Source organism: Balaenoptera acutorostrata, chromosome 3, assembly GCF_949987535.1.
Source record: "Balaenoptera acutorostrata chromosome 3, mBalAcu1.1, whole genome shotgun sequence".
In the NCBI taxonomy this organism is placed as follows: domain Eukaryota; kingdom Metazoa; phylum Chordata; class Mammalia; order Artiodactyla; family Balaenopteridae; genus Balaenoptera; species Balaenoptera acutorostrata.
This window is the reverse complement of record NC_080066.1, coordinates 120984210-121002387: the sequence shown is the minus strand read 5'-3', so window position 1 is coordinate 121002387 and position 18178 is coordinate 120984210. Positions and strand designations below refer to the sequence as shown.

At 38.8% G+C, this 18178-nt stretch overlaps 1 long non-coding RNA gene across 1 annotated transcript; it reads right to left on the bottom strand.

Annotated features, from left to right (window-relative positions):
* Positions 1-3270: 3270 nt before the first annotated feature.
* Positions 3271-18131, bottom strand: LOC130707692 (uncharacterized). Its single transcript, XR_009007708.1, has 3 exons — positions 17959-18131; positions 9855-10088; positions 3271-4859 (listed from the first exon to the last, which is right to left on the bottom strand). It is a non-coding gene; the product is annotated as an uncharacterized LOC130707692 (long non-coding RNA).
* Positions 18132-18178: the final 47 nt, after the last annotated feature.

The window sequence follows — 18178 nt, the reverse complement described above, 5'->3', positions numbered from 1 at the left end:
AACCCCATTCTTCAGCTGTTCAGGCCAAAGACCTTCAGATAATCCATGACTCTTCATTTCCCCTCATGCTTCACATCCAACCCATCAGAAAATTCTGTTGGCTCTACTTCAACTACATCCCAAACCAGAATACCTCTCACTACTCCCACTGCTATCACTGAGGTCTGAGCCACTATTATCTCTGACCAAGATTTGTGTCAAAGCTCGTAACTGATCTTCCTGCTTCCTCTCTCTTCTCAGTTATAGTTACCAGAATGATTCCATTAACAAGAAGGATAATGTCACTTGTAAGTTCAAAATCCTCCCAAGGCTAAACATTTCATTCAGAGAAAAAAACCACACTCCTAATTGTGTCCTACAAGGCCCTACTCAATATGTATTTTCCCACTCTATACCTCTCCTCCTAATACACACCCTTGCTTCCTACTACCCATCTTTCAGCTCACTCTATAGCTCTCCAATATTCAAACACGCCAGGCACGCTTGCACTCGAGGTCCTTTGCACTTGCTGCTCCCTTTGCCTGGAACCTTATTTCCCCAGATATTTGCTGCCTTCCCCACTCACTTCCTTTAGTCTTTACTCAAGTGCCACCTTTGCAAAAGGGCCTTCCTGGCCACCTTATCCAAAATATCAATCTTTCACCCTTGATACTCCCTATCTCCCCCCTTCATTTATTTTTTTCTCCTTTTCAGTTATCACCATCTAAGACATTATGTATTTTGCTACTTTGTCATTGTTCTACCTCACTAGAATATAAGCTACCAGAGTCATAAGTTTTTGTTTGATTGTTGATTACTATATGATTACTATACCCTTAGCAGCTAAAAGTCCCTGGCACAAAATAAGCACTCAATAAATATTTGTTAAATGAATGAAAGAACATGGCAATGCTGTACAAAATACATTAGAAGAAGAAATTATAATTAGAATACCATATTCTCAAAAACATTTATTGAGTACCCACTATGATGTAAGGCTTCTGGGCAGTACAAAGATGAAAAAGACAATGGTGAGACATAATTAACTATAATCCAAAATAGATATTCACAACTTTCACATGAGAGTTACAAAAAAAAAAGTGGTATAAGGGACTCAAGAGAAAAACTCTATTGGCAGGGGACTACTGCAGTAACCTAGGCATCAGCTAATCAGGCCCTATATTGGATAGAGTGCAATAAGAATGCAAAGGGTCATATGTGACAATGATCATAATAACAGACAGAAATAGTTGGTAGGATCCAGTGACTAGCTGAATTGGGAGAGAAAGAGCAAACCACTGCTAAACGTCAAGCTTAGGTAATGACAAAAATAGTAGTGCTATTAAAAAAAAAGAGAGAAAAGAGGAGGAGGTTTAAAGTGGATGAAAAAATGTTAAGTCCAACCTTAGACATGTTTGTTTGAGGTAACACCAGATCACGTAAGAGAAAATTTCAGGACAGTTCTAGATTCAGCACTATGACTCAAGGTTAAGAATATAGTTGACCCTTGGACAACACGGGGTTAGAGGTGCCAATCCTCCACCCAGTCAAAAACTCATGTATAACTTTATAGTCAGCCCTCTGTATCCACGGTTTTGCACCTGCGGATTCAACCAGCCACAAACTGTGTAGTACTATTTAAAAATCCACATATAAGTGGACCCACGCAGTTTGAACACATACTGTTCAAGTGTCAACTGTATAGACTTAGGAGTTATTTTCTCACAGAGAGATAACTGAACTGACAAAGGTGAGATTTCTAAGCAAAAAACTAAAGGCAAAAACCATGAGAAAGATAACCTACGGGGCAGGGGAAGGAAGAGGTGCAACTGAACATAACAAAGAAAAAGAAGTTAGAGAGGAAGAAATAAAACAATGACACCTCAAAAGGTATATATATATATAGCTATTAAAAATTTCTCCAGGCTTTAAAAAAATAACCAAGCTACCATCCACTTTTATATTTAGTAATTTTGCAAATATGTTAATTTAGGTACTCAAAATACCAGATGAAATCAAAGCAATAATTCAGCTCAATATGGACTTAGAATTGTCAGACTGGTGAAATTAGGCATTTTCCTGGTAATCTCTGAAACAAAAAAACAGCTTGTGTACTTTTGCACATTTAATGGATTGGAGTGTGGATGTAAGATAAAGAAAATGATACAACAAGACTCTGTCACCCAGGAAACCACCTAATGGCAAAATGCTCAGCCTTTTTTTTCTTTTTTAACATCTTTATTGGAGTATAATTGCTTTACAATGGTGTGTTAGTTTCTGCTTTATAACAAAATGAATCAGTTATACATATACATATGTTCCCATATCTCTTCCCTCTTGCATCTCCCTCCCTCCCACCCTCCCTATCCCACCCCTCTAGGTGGTCACAAAGCACAGAGCTGATCTCCCTGTGCTATGCAGTTTCAGCCTTCTTTTTAAATGTAACTCAACCCTGGTCAGCATCTGGCCCAGTTCCACATATATAAGGGGTATTCAATATGTATTCATTTATAATGATAGCAAACAGAACAAGTAAGAAGACACAAAAATAGGTAAATTTAAAATGATTAGTTCAGGGCAGAGATGGGAAATGAGGAGCTATTTTTTAATGGGTATGGAGTTTTAGTTTGAAAAAATGAAAAAGTTCTGGAGATGGATGGTGGTTAACAGTCGCACAATAATGTGGATATATTTAACGTCACTGAACTGTATGCTTAAAATGGTAAATTTTATGTTATGTATATTTTGCTATAATAAAAAAAACTAGTTCAGCTCATATTTTGTGCTATAAGCTAAATGTTAATTCTTCAGGAGCAATGTTTATATCAATATTCTTTTTAATCCCAGATCTCTAAATTAATGACTGTAATTCAGAAACAAGGAAGAAAAGCTTTAATCTAAGACAAAACCAACAAAGGAAAATAGAGAACAAGATAAAAGCAAGTTTTTTTTAATTTAAAATAATTTTTATCAGGGCTTCCCTGGTGGCGCAGTGGTTGAGAATCTGCCTGCTAATGCAGGAGACACGGGTTCGAGCCCTGGTCTGGGAAGATCCCACATGCCATGGAGCAGCTGGGCCCGTGAGCCACAGCTGCTGAGCCTGCGCGTCTGGAGCCTGTGCCCCGCAACGGGAGGGGCCGCGATAGTGAAAGGCCCGCGCACCGCGATGAAGAGTGGCCCCCACTTGCCGCAACTAGAGAAAGCCCTCGCACGAACCGAAGACCCAGCACAGCCAAAAATAAATAAATAAATAAATAAATAAATTAATTAATTAATTAAAAAAAGAAAAAAAAAATAATTTTTATCAGATTGGATCTAGATCAAGACGGCAGACAGAATAGGAAGACCCCGAGCTCACCTCCTCCCATGGACACACATACAGAACTACACATAGAACAACTATCTCTGAAAATATCTAAAGACTAGCAGAACAGATTTTCTACAGCTAAGGATATAAAGAAAAGGCCACATCAAGATGGGTAGCAGAGGCAGAGAACCCACACCCCAGTGCAGCGACCCACAACTAGGAGGGATATCACATCCGCAGACATTCTCCCTGAGGAGTAAGGGGTCTGAGCCCCATGCCAGGCTCCCCAGCCTGGGGGACCAGAACTGGGAAGACAAGCCCCCATAACATGGATGGACCTAGAGTGTATTATGCTAAGTGAAATAAGCCAGAGAAACACAAATACCACATGATTTCACTTATATATGGAATCTAAAAACAAACCAAATGAACAAAACAACACAGAAACAGAGTCATAGATACAGAAAACAAACTGGAGGACACCAGAGGGGAAGTAGGCGGGGGTTAGGTAAAATAGGTGAAGGGGATTAAGAGGTACAGACCTCCAGTTATAAAATAAATGCGTAATCAAGATGTAATGTTCAGCACAGCAAATACAGTCAATAATATTGTAATACATTTGTATGGTGACATGTGGTTAATAAACTTATAGTGGTGATCAATTCATAATGTATATAAATGTCAAATCACTATGTTTACACTAAAAACTAAGATGATATTGTATTCAACTATACTTCAAAAAAAAAATAATAAGTAAATAAAGATTTTAAAAGAACCAACCCAGGGGGCTTCCCTGGTGGCGCAGTGGTTGAGAATCTGCCTGCTAATGCAGGGGACACGGGTTCGAGCCCTGGTCTGGGAGGATCCCACATGCCGTGGAGCAACTGGGCCCGTGAACCACAACTGCTGAGCCTGCGCGTCTGGAGCCTGTGCTCCGCAACAAGAGAGGCCGCGATAGTGAGAGGCCCGCGCACCACGATGAAGAGTGGCCCCCACTTGCCGCAGCTAGAGAAAGCCCTAGCACAGAAACGAAGACCCAACATAGCAATCAATCAACCAATCAATCAATCAATCTTTAAAAAAAAAAAAAAAAAGAACCAACCCAAATTACAAAAGTAGGAAAATATAAAATGAAAACCAGTCAGTGTTAAAATTAGGGAATAAAGTCAAACACATAACTGCAAACTTGGAGGAAATCATGAAATTCCTGACAAAGGAATTGTGCGGTAAAAGACAGAAGTATCCTTTCATATCTCAATCTTGAGGAGCAAGAGCTGAAGGCAAAGTCAAAGGAGAACAGTAGAAAAAATAGATGATTTTAATAGTTTGGCAAAACCGAAGCTACAGACAACTATGTGTTGGTAGCTACGAGCGAGTTCAGAACACACAGGGAAACAGACATACATAGTAATGGAGAGTAGGTTTTTTTAATTGATATTTTCACCATTGTGTTTACTGTGTTCATTCAAAATTAGAGCTGGCAAGCAACTTCCATGACAGGAAAATCACCAACTGAATGGGATACTTCACTCCTCCAGTGTAGCAGAATTTCCAATGCATCTTCATGGTAGTCCTGAAATATAATCAGACCAGAGTCAAGTAAGATGCTAAAGCTTCTCTTCAGATGCAGCAATTTCTACCAAAAGAATAAGTACAAATTCCCCTACTGAAGCTGTGAGTTCCAAACCCACCACCTTTGGATTCTGAGTGATTAAAACTATAAGAAAAACTAGCCTCATATACCCCCTTTTCATGGGCAGAACTGTTTCCCCGAAATTTCATATACTGAAATTCTAACCCCCAGTACCTCAGAATGTGACTATATATATTTGAAGACAAGAAACATTATATAGGTGATTATGGTTAAATGAGGTCATTAAGGTGGCCCCAATCCAGTATGACTGAGGCCCCTATAAGAAGAGGCGATCAGGACACAGACACAGAGAGGAAAGACCATGTGAAGAAGGAGTGAGAAGAAGGACATCTACAATCCAAGGAGAGATGCTTCAGAAGGAATCAAGTCTGCAGACACCTTTATCTCAGACTTCTAGCTTCCAGAACTGTGAGAAAATAAATTTATATTGTTTAGGCTTAAAAAATAATTTAAAATTTAAATAATTTTTATCAATTATCAATTATTCTTCTTTAGTTTGTATTTTACTTATTTACTTATTCATATTAAATCTACAATAAACTCAGCAACAACTAAAGTATCAATAAGCCAACCATAAAGGCTAAATTAAAAAGAAATGTTTCAAACAGGCAAAATGTAAAATGTACTCACTACTACTAGTCCCATGGAAAATCAGCAACAGACATATGGGAATGAAAGGTCTTCATCCTGCAGTAGCTCAAGCAGTAACCAAATAAATGCTCCGGTAACTGGTCAGCTCTCTGTGGACTTAATTTTTAACTCTGCTAGGATTCTTTTCTCTCCAGATCATATTAGCACAACTCTCCTCCATTTGTAATCCAAAACCCCATTATCCCTACTGGAAATGCCACAGTGCTTTCCAACCATCCAAATCCTACACACCCTTCAAGAAGAGCTTTCATCTCCTTTGTGAAATCCTCTTCTACTGGTCCAAAATATACTGATCTCTTTACTGCTAAATATTCATATGCTTTGTAGTCTAAATTAGTGCTTCTTGGAAATTCCCTGGTTGTCCAGTGGTTAGGACTCAGCACTCTCACTGCTGTGGCCTGGGTTCAATCCCTGGTTGGGGAACTAAGATCCCGCAAGCCACGAGGTACGGCCTAAATAAATAAATAAATAAACAAACAAATAAGTGCTTCTTGAACTGTGGTGAGATGTCTTTTTTTTTTAATTTTCTAATCCTTTGTGGACAGAGCCCTTTATAAAATGAAATTTAAATGAATTACCAGAATTTTTTTAAACGTGTAAAATAGAAACCAAATTTTATTATAAATTTGACAGACATATAATTTCTCTGTCAAATTTCTATAAAAGTTTCTAAAGCTTATTCTCAATTTCCGTACTTATATTTCAGCATAGTGGTAACAGTTCATGCTCCAGTATCAGTCTGCAGACTGCACTTCGGTTTTTTTGTTTGTTTTTAAATTTTTATTTTATATTGGAGCATAGTTGATTAACAGTGTTGTGTTAGTTTCAGGTGTATGGCAAAGTGATTCCATGATTCTGCTCAATATTCTGCTCAATTTCGGTAATAACCTAAACGGGAAAAGAACAGACTGCACTTTGAATAGCACTGGTCTAAATGACTTAAAGCTTCAATCAATGAATATTTATTTAGAAAAAAAAGTGAAATTTGAATTCAGCATTTGTATCTAAGCAGGACTCAGATATGAAAGGGACAGTTACTCCAGAAAGTAGAGACTACATGTACAAAGGCACAGAGGTGAGAAATGACATGGCATGCTGATGACACAATGAACTGAATAGTTCTCACTTGAGGGGCATGTACTGTTAGAGAGGGAACTGAAAACCAGGGAGGGTTTACAGAGGGAAAGATGAGCAAGGAAAAAGCACCAAACATTTCTAAAGAAGTACCATGATAGAATCAGTTGTCTGAAAAAGTAAGCCAGTAGTAGAATCAAAGTTGGGACAGAGTGAGTGTGGACTCTACACTTACAGGTTGTATATTATACCTTTTTACATGTCCCCCAGAGCCTGGAGAAGTGCTCGGCACATGGTAGACAGTAAAGCATCTTCATTAAGCAGCAGGTATTAAAAAATAATTGAAATTCTGTTAGAGGTACTAATTGAAGATATTCTATATTTATTTCAACTGACTCCTAAAACTTAAATAAAAAACAATGTACAGATACTTAGGCCTATATAACAGTGAAGAAAACTCAGCTTGGAAAGAGCTGATCATTGGCCAGCAAGAGATTTCAACAAATATCTGAAAGACAAAAATAGAAGTGTATTGACAACTTAAACAGAACAGACTACACTAGGAGGAAGCTGCAACTGAGATGAAAGCTGATCTGCCCACTGGAACCCTAGAGGGATTCTTGGCTCAGGGATACCTGAGGAACTGTCTTAAAGAGGCATTAAGAAAGGGAGTAGCTAAGGACAGAGATGAACTGACAATCTGAATATAGAAAAACTGTACCAAGTCAAACATTCCATGTCTACCTTCCTCTTCCACCTCTGCTCACAAAGCACACAAGGAGCCTAATATTTACCCCCAGCCAAAAACAACAAGAGGGTAACTCTCCTTTGTGGCAAAAATGGCCAAATGTTGACCAAAATTCATACACTTCCTCCTATAACATAGAGTTGCCCCTAAGAAATAACTACTTAGCCAAAAACATCATTTCTCAGACCCCTCTTGTATCTAGGCACGACCATATGACTAGTTTTAGCCAATGGAATGTAAATAAAAGTAATGTGTCATTTCCCTGCCAAGGCAATTAAGAAGTGCCTTCTCTGTTCTCTCTTCCCCTTCCGCTAGGAGGAGACAGAGAATCACAAGGAATTTTAAGGATGGCAGAATCACAAGACAAGAAATTCAGTGCACTAAATCACATGAAGGAAAGTTGCCTGCTGAGAGGAAGACCTTCACTGGACTATTAAAGAAGTAAAAAAATAAATGCTATTTTGTTTAGCCATTGAAATTTTCAGGTTTACTGGTTTCAGCAAATAGCATCCTTATTAATTATAGCCCCTTTTTAAAAAGGAAATAAGAAAGGGAGGGAGGGGAAAACATCACCAGAAAAATTAACTTTAAGCTATGGTTTTAGTGACCCAGAGCCAGGCCTTCCTCTTTGCAGCATTTGGAAGACCAGCAGCCTGATAGTCGGCTATCCACCCACGCTAAAGGAAAGCCTGACAGCTGGCATGTTCCATCACACATACATATGAAGATGAAGAACTACGTCACTGGAACAAAAGGGACATGAATGATTATCACCAAGAGATCAGATGTGGTAGATTGAATTATGTTTGTAGTACCTTATCCTATGCAGCTAACAGCAACTAGCTCATGCTTTCAACATCTTGAAAGTTCCTTGCCCAATACCGCAACTTAATTAAACTGTCTTCCATGTTACCACAGACAAGTTTTATCAAACATTTTGCTACTACATAACACAGCCATTTTTCCAGCCTCCTATAATAGTTTCCTTGCTAACCACCACCCAGTTCCAAAGCCAATGGGCATGCATTTTAAGTTTTCATTATAGCAGCACCCCACTCCTAGGTACACATTTTTAAATTGATCAACCTTTTCCTGCAAAACAAGCAAACACAAAAATCTCAGTAACATACAAAAAATAAGCATATATTTCTCACTTAGAAATAAATTCTTTAGGTCAATTGGGGCATCTCTGTTTCAGGCTGTAGGTCAAGTTGACATCTTTTCCATGTTTCTCCATCTGGGGCTCTACAGTGGCCAGCAGATGCCTGGGACCTGTTTTATTATGCAAAGATTGGGAACTCCCAGAGTGGCAAGTAGAAACATTTAATACCTCTTAAGGCCTAGGCTCAGAACTGGTATACTGTCACTTCCCCAAGTTTTTCTGGCCAAAGCAAGTCGCAAAACCAAGAAGTAAATATCTGCTGAAAGTTACCTAATCTGTCATAATCCACTCTCTTGTACACAGAAGATTGTGACTGCTATGCAGTAAAAGCTGATTAATATAAGAACCAAGACATAAAAAAAGATTAAATTTTGCCATCTGGTACAACATGGATGGAACCTGAGGGTATTGTGCCAGGTGAACAGCTCAGTCAGAGAAAGACAAATACTGTATGATTCCACTCACATGTGGAATATTTAAAAAATAACAAACAAAACAAAACAAAAAGCACACACACATAGTTACAGAGAACAGACTGGTGGTTACCAGAGGTAAGGGGGGGGCGGTGGGGAGACAAAATGGATAAAGAGAATCAAGTGTATGGTGATGGATGGAAACTAGACTTTCGGTGGTAAGCACTTTGTTGTGAACAAGGTCGACAAATTGCACACATGAGATTTTTTTTTTTTTTTTTTTTTTTAAGGATTTTCTTATTTATTTATTTATTTATTTATTTATTTTTGGCTGTGTTGGGTCCTCGGTTCGTGCGAGGGCTTTCTCCAGTTGCGGCAAGCGGGGGCCACTCTTCATCGCGGTGCGGGGACCGCTCTTCATCGCGGTGCGCGGGCCTTTCTCTATCGCGGTGCGCGGGCCTCTCTCCATCGCGGCCCCTCCCGTCGCGGGGCACAGGCTCCAGACGCGCAGGCTCAGCAATTGTGGCTCACGGGCCCAGCTGCTCCGTGGCATGTGGGATCTTCCCAGACCAGGGCTCGAACCCGTGTCCCCTGCACTAGCAGGCAGACTCTCAACCACTGCGCCACCAGGGAAGCCCTGCACACATGAGATTTATGTAATGTTATAAACCAATGTTACCTCAATAAATACACACACACACACACCAAGAGAAAAACGTAAAATTACAATTAACTATCAAATATTGGTAGGAATTTGGGGGAGGGAAGGGGAAGTAACTGAATTAAATCTTCATCTTTTATAAAAGGAAGGAAATAGTATTTAATCAATCAAGGAGTGTAGGTAAAAGCATATAATTTAAAGTTACCTGGGCTTCCCTGGTGGCGCAGTGGTTGGGAGTCTGCCTGCTAATGCAGGGGACACGGGTTCGAGCCCTGGTCTGGGAAGATCCCACATGCCGCGGAGCGGCTGGGCCCGTGAGCCACAATTACTGAGCCTGCGCGTCTGGAGCCTGTGCTCCGCAACGGGAGAGGCCGCGGTAGTGAGAGGCCCGCGCACCGTGATGAAGGGTGGCCCCCGCTTGCCACAACTGGAGAAAGCCCTAGCACAGAAACGAAGACCCAACATAGCAATCAATCAATCAATCAATTAATCAATAAAAAAATAAATAAATAAATAAATAAAAAGTTACCTAAAGAACAAACAGCAAAATAGTTCAAATGTTTGTTTCTGGGGGTAGGCCTAACAATGGGAGGCAAGGAATGAAAAACTGTTGCTTTTCATCAAAAGTACTTTTGTACTACATTTTTTTGTTGCTATGTTCATGTAATACTCTAAGAAAAAAAAGTAATGAATTTCTACTAGAAGCTTCTTGCTTAAAGACTAGATTTTAGAGAGAATGTTCCTGTATATAAACTGAATACCATGGGGGAAAAAACCCTGTATCCTTCAAGTGAAGGGAAATTTTGTTATATTTTCCTCGTGGGGCAAAAGCATGAGTTCCCCCTTAATATTCAATATAAGTGAAGAAGTAGTTCACATTCTTAGAGAATGCAGTCAGGAGCTGATAAGTTTTAATATTTAGAAATTTACTTAACATCACTTTGGCTTTAAAAAATTCTTAATATGGAAAAACTTACTTATAAAACTTGAGTGATCTGCTGTTACTCACAATATAAGGAATTGATATGAATACTACCCATTGAAAAGTATACAGGTACAACAAAATGAAGGTAGGAAGCAAACACTAATATATTATTTAAACAATAATTACAGACTACAGATAGAAAATACAGGTCATTCAGGTCAACAATTCTTTCCAACCACAGCAGACATCACAAATCAAACATGGCACTCTTCCCAGCAGAACAAGGGAACAATCTCAAATTCCAAAATCCTTCTCAACACAGTACTACTCAACCTCCAAAACTGTTTAGAGTTGGCATATCAAGTGAAACTTTCTTGCCCTAGAGCAAAGCAACACTCCAATTAATGTTTGCTGTATGAAAATATTCACTTCATTTCACCTTTTCGGCACTTACAAGGCTTAAGAGATTTTTCCAAAGGATTAAATATTAAATTCTGCAATGAGAACATTGTGGTAATTGACCATGAGGAATATATCTCTTCATGACAGAGTCTCATGGCTATTCAACTAGGATAACCTGGAAGTCTGATGAGTACTCCAGGAGTAAGGGAAGCCAAATAGACTGAACACTATTCAACAACTATTTAAAAGATCAGTTGACAGCTTAGGCCATTTTTATTCTATACAGAGTTCTATGCATCTCTGGATAAAAAGTTACTGAGCCATGGTATCTACTAGATAGATTTCAGAGTGGTTGTTGGCTCACACCCTGTTCGGAACAAAGCTCCTTCCTCTCTTCATCCAAATCCCTACATCCATCTGTCCAAAGCATTCAGCACATTACTCCATCCTCCTAAATTCAGCTAATTGGACTAGGGCAGGACTCTTTACCTTACAGCAGCCAATCAACAGGAATACCATCAACTTTTTTTGTTGCCTATCTCCCAAAAATAACCCAGTCAGATCCTCACAAGAATTTCAACAGGAGACAAAGAACAAATTTGCAAATGATACTGGATACTTGAACTAGAAGACCATGTAGACTAGTAAGGGCCAGCAGTTGGGCCCTATGCAAAATGAAAAAGCAAAGGAAGCCTACTGAAAAGGAGAGACAGACTATGGAACAATTAGTTCCTGTTTTTAGTTCCCCATGTAGTCCCTGTGAGGATCAGGTGTGCTCTAATGCATGTGTATGGATGTCCTCAAAACTCCCTAAAGTAACCAGGAAAAAAGAAAAAGAAAAAAAAATCCCCTCATTACTTAAGCTAGTTAAGAAACTAAAGGAACCCAGTTAAAGTGACTGCTTAGAGACAGTACCCTTGGAGTAACAGTCCTATGAGCCCCACTCTGGGATACTGCCTATATGTAATATAAGCTGTACAACTCAAACCAAGATCATTAAAATCAGCCAATTACTGATTTTGACCAGAAGTCAAGGAACCCTATTGGCTGTATCAGCTGCATTAAAGACAGTGATATTCAGTTTTTAATAACAAAAGGTACCCCTAAAAATACCCATCCTCTTGAATAAAAGGCAAGAAAACAGTAATGCTATAAAATAGACATTCAAGTTAAACCTCTTTTTCTTTCTTTTTCTTTAAACTCTGAAAGGAATGAATGAAAAAAATAGCTCTGGGAGTGGACTTAAAACACAGGAATTAGCTAGCAGGCCTAGCTCTTGGAACACAAAGTGGCCCCAGCCCACATGTATGAGAGCTCTTTGGTTAAAAAGTTGTAACCAGGCATCCTGCAGACTAATCTAGTTTTGTTTGAATCTGGTTTTGTTTGCCCACGGAATATTTTTAATGTGAAAGCTAGCAGTCAGGACATTTCATCTTTTAAAAATTTAGTATTTTAGTTTCTCTTGAAAAACTAGGAAAACTGGAAACACAGAGCCCAGTTTCCCACTGGGAAAAGCATCCTCTGGTAAGCCGCAGTCCTCCCCACTACCTATCATATTGCTTAGGACCCAATTCTTCTCTTATTGCTCCTGTCTCCTTTAGGATATGAGCTATTAATCCCTGCTTTATTGATATAGATCCTCCAGTTCACAAATTTGCACAACCAACTTGTGAGTGGCTTGGTTAAGATCAGTTCTGACATCAACAATATGGTGCAACTAGGAAAAAAAAAAAAAACAGACTTGGTCCTTTGTCCTGCATCCAGCTCACCAGTGCAGACTTTCCCTACCCTAAAGACAAATGCCTTTCAATCCTTCATTTCTTTTTCCTGTAATATGACCTCACTAGGAACCATTCCAATCTGTCAGACAAGGGTGGAGAGAAAGAATCAAGTTCCCAGTTCTATTCTCCCAGGAGGCTCCTGTGCCTCTAAGTAACTTTATGGGTGCAGATAATAGATAATTGGAAGGAAGTTACATCATCTCTACCTGCCAAAAGGGTCTGAAACCCACACCCTGCTCAGAAAAAAAAAAAAAAAAAAATTCTTTCAAAAAATGTTTGAATTTAGGCAGTTTGCATGTCTATTGGTAGCCCTGAACATCTTTTCATGATGTAGCTAAAATAAAATCTGTATCACAGATTTTTTTCTGTTATGAAATGTCAAGTGATTCAGCATAATAAAAGTTATATTTTTATAACTATTGTTTGGCAATGGAGAGAAAGCTAGAGTAAAAATATATTTAATATCCTAATAACCAAACTGGAGAAAGCATTAAGCTTAGTATATTAAAAAAGGAAGAACATAAGAAAATTGAATGTTTAATTTCTCTCCAGAAAAATACATTAACAGGAATTAAGGTATCTCTATAAAAGAATCAATCATAATAAACATAACAAGAAAAACGGAACGAACACTTGACCATCAACAGTCACGCATATCAACCCACCAGGGTACATATCCGTCTTGATGTTATACTCTTATCCACCATTCGTTGCCTGGGTTTCAAATCCAAATAAGCATGGGTAGTTGCTATAGTGACAATATGCCACTTTTGGAACCAGAAGCTTAGTACTACTGAGTACTTATGGGCTTCATAACGTCAGTACTTCCTCCCACGCTTTGAATCATAGCTCAGACATTATAACTTCACAAAATGTGATTTCATTCTGTCCTTTAAAGAAGTCAATTTTGTTACTTTATCAAAAAGTTTACCAAAAATAATTTATAATTTACATAGTATAATAAATGTCAAGAGAAATAACCTAACTCACTTAACATGCTAAGAATATACATACTCAATAAGTACTTAATGGAATAATATTAAAGATGTTGGCTTAATAAAATAAACAAATTGTATGCCATCTTTGAAATGTACTGTGTTTTAACTGTAACTGAGCAAGATCATAACTTATTAATTCATGTCTTAGCTCATTGTTATTAATAGCAGTATTCCTACCATCCTTCATTTAATATGAAAATTAAATGAAGTTTTAAAAATTCAAAAACAACACTAAGAAGCTTAATTTTATTTTATAGCAGATTGATATAGAGGTCCTTCCTGACTTATAATGAGATTATGTTCCAGTAAATCCATCATAAATTGAAAATGTCAAAAATGCATTTAATATACCTAACCTACCAAACATCATAGCTTAGCCTAGCCTACCTTAAACATGCTCAGAACACATTAGCCTACAGTTGGCTAATCATCTAACACAAAGCCTATTTTATAATAAAGTGTTGAATAGCTCATTTAATTTATTGTATACTGTTCTGAAAGTGAAAAACAGAATGGTTTTTTAGTCTATTGGTTGTTTACCCTCAATATCATGGGGCCAACTGGGAGCTGTGGCTCACTGCCACTCCCCAGCATCATGAGAGAGTATCTTACCATGTATCACTAGCCCGGGAAAAGAGCAAAATTCTAAGTATGGTTTCTACTGAATGCATATTGCTTTTGCACTACTGTAAAGTTGAAAAATCATAAGTAGAACCATCTACTTTGGAGACTATCTGTATTTTTATTTCCTTTAGGAACTACTCCTAATAATAAAGATTAATTATTAATGGTATCCAAGGAGAAGGTAGTTTGTTGTTAGTAAAACACTAACAATAAGGAAAAATATCGGTCTCAAATCAATCAGAGAATATCTCCAAATCATCAAAGAGTCAGAGACTAGGAACCCTCATACATTGCTGTTAGGACTGGAAAATGATACAATCACCTTAGAAAACAGTTTGGAAGTTTCTCCAAAAGCTACACATAGAACTATCAAACAACCTATCATTTTCACTTCTAGGTATCTACCCAAGAGAAATGAAAACATATGTTCACAAAAGACTTGGACATGAATATTTACAGAAATGGTATTCATAATAGCCAAAAACTAGAAACCTAAATGTTAATCAGGGACTTCCCTGGCGGTCCAGTGGTTAGGACTTGCACTTTCATTGCCAGGGCCTTGGTTCAATCCCTGATCAGGGAACTAAGCAGGGCCAAAAAAAAAATAAAAAATAAATGTTAATCAACTGGTAAATAGGTAGACCAAAAATAAATAAATAAATAAAATGAAATTCTATTCAGCAATAAAAAGGAATGAATTAATGACACATGCTACATCATGGATGAACCTCAAAAATATTATGTTGGGCTTCCCTGGTGGCGCAGTGGTTGAGAATCTGCCTGCCAATGCAGGGGACACGGGTTCGAGCCCTGGTCTGGGAAGATCCCACATGCCGTGGAGCAACTGGGCCCGTGAGCCACAACTACTGAGCCTGCGCGTCTGGAGCCTGTGCTCCGCAACAAGAGAGGCCGCAACAGTGAGAGGCCCCGCGCACCGCGATGAAGAGTGGCCCCCGCTTGCCGCAACTAGAGAAAGCCCTCGCACATAAACGAAGACCCAACACACCCAAAAATAAATAAATAAATAAATAATAAATTTATTTTAAAAAAATATATTATGCTAAGTGAAAGAAGCCAGACACAAGAGATCATATATTGTATGATTCCATTTATATCAAATGTTCAGAAAAGGCAAATTTATAGAGATGGAAAGTGCATTAGTGGCTTCCTGAAGGAAGAAGTGAGGATTAGCTGTAAATGGGTATGTGGAATCTTATTAAAGGGATGAAAATGTTCTAAAACCGATTTACAGTGTTGGTTGTACCATTTGATAAAATTACTAAATTGTTAAGGTGTATACTTGAAATGAATGAATTATATATGAAAAATATATCTCAGTAAAATAGGGTTTTTTAAAAAAAGTCAGAACATCAGAGCTGCAGGGAACCTTGCCAAAACTCTCTACTTATACAGCTGAAGAAAGTGAGGCCCCAAAGGGTTAAGCAACTTGTTTAAATGTCACCCAGCTAGATCACGACAAAAGTAAAAAAGAAAAAAGACCAAAATCCAGCCTCACGTTCCCACCCAGTCCAGTGTTACCTCTACTAAAAATGCTCAAGGAATTTTTAAAAATTATAATAATAATTACATAGAGTTCTTTGTGAAGAGTTCTAGAAGTATCAAAATCTGAGAACTGAAAAGAATGATTAAAACATAACAAAAATGTAATGACAATGGGATGTTCAGAAAAAATAAAAGCTAGAAAAACTTGTTTGTCACTCTTTGAAGCCATATAACTTACTTTCAAAACTGGTAATAAAAGAAAAAGAACTAAGCATTTTTTCTGCCTTTTCAATAGGAGCTGTATTTCAGGGTAACTAAATGTTGTCAGTTTGTGAAAGAAAGCTTCTCCTATACAGAAGAACGCAAATTAATAAATGTAGATGGAATGAAAGAATTAGAAATTATCATTTTGGAACCCATAATACAATTAAGATTCAGGCAAGAATTATCAATTATTAAGGCCATTAAGTGAGTGGTTGATGGAGAAGTTGGACATTTGTAAAAAATAACATCTCACAGATTTTGTTTTAAGGTTTAACAAAACACAGAACTCTATATGGAGGAAGATCAAAATTAACCTAATCAAGCCTTTAGCATTAATGTCCCGGTTTATTAGAAATTCAGGTACTAGAATAGTAAGCTAAACACCAAGAGAAAGTAGTCAAACAATTACAGAAAGGGAGATATTCTACAGGACAATAAGCCTCCTCTCTTTAGCTAATCAGAGAGACAAAAAAAGAAAAAAGTGTGTGTTGGGCGGTGACTATTCTAGATTAAAAGAGACTTGAAATACAAACAAAAACAAGTGTGGTCCTTAATCGGATCCTGGTTTGGACAAAACAGCTATAAAGAACATTTGGGAGATAACTAGATAAATTTGAAGATGGGTTATTAGATAACAGAAGTTATTTAAGTGTGATAATATTATTTTTGTTATATAGTAATATGCTTTTAGAGATGCATACTAAAGTACTTATAAGTGGGAGATCCAGATGTCCATGGGTCACTTAAAAATATTTCAATGAGTTTAAAATATAAAAAACTTAAATCCAAGTCTCAGCTTCCTAATTCACTGCTGTTTCTATTAGTGCTCATTCATAAAAATATAATAATAATTACATAGAAAAATCTCTTGCAGACAAGAGGTTCAGAGAAGTGAGCTACCATGAAGGCTAGCTTTTTTCTTTTTTTTCTACAGGTACCAAAATGAAGATAACACATCACTGGCAACGTGGTATGTGCAAGACACCAAAAGTCATCAAAGCACCATGAATGGAGAGTTTTGCCTTCAAAGAGCTAAAAATATCTAGTAGAACAGCTTCTTGGAGTTAATCACTAGAAAACTAGGCTGTTCCAAGATCATAGTTAAGGCTTTGAAGCGGCAGCCTCACTAAAGCAATCCTCAATTATTACATAAAATCACTTATTCCTTTTCTGACTTCACTGCCCCTTACAATCAGTTAACTACTTCCCAAGTTGCGATGAAGTTAAGATACACTCTTTCGAAAATCCCTCTCTCAAATTAGGGGCGCCAAGCTAAAGAAAACCTTTACCATAACAATCAGCTTCTTTACACCTAGGGCCTCAAAACCCGGAACTCGGAGCCTCTCTCAAACCGCGGAGAAGAGGCTGATTATCAACCAACAAACCTAACTCATTTGCCTTTTTTTCTCCTCTCCCTCTAAATCCAAAGGGTGGCGCTGTCCTCACTCCTTCCCCACACACCAGGTGTACGCGCAGGTCCACTTCGAGGTCCGAACAATGAATGGGGGGAGTCCACTCGCGACCTCGGTCCGGCCTCCAGCCGCCCCGCCCCGCGCTTCTCCTCTACGCGACGCAGCCCCTCCGGGGAAGCCCGCGACTGCGCCCGCTCCCGCTCCTTAGCGGCTCTCTCTCAGAAACTCGCAACAATACTCTGAGCAGGTGGGACGGCTGACAAAGACCCAAGCCACCACTCTGGCTCTTGAGTCCTCAGCCCAGCAACAGAGAAACGTATAATGAGAAGCGTCACGAGCCCTTGCACCAACGCGAGTTCCGCCACTTCCACCGCCTGAGTGCCCAAGTTAACTGACTTACAGACTTGACGGGACTCGGCGGCCTCTGTGAGACGGGAGGGGGCGCCCATTGCCGGCACCACCAGCGCTTCCCGCCCCGCCCCGGCGGTCGGCCTGCCTGCGTCAGGTATCACGTGCTGCATCTCCCTTCCCTACAGTCAATCTGGCGCTCCCTTCTTCCGGAAGTCGCGCCCAGTCACGCAGGGCTCCTCCCACCACCGGTGACGTCAAACTCAGCTCCT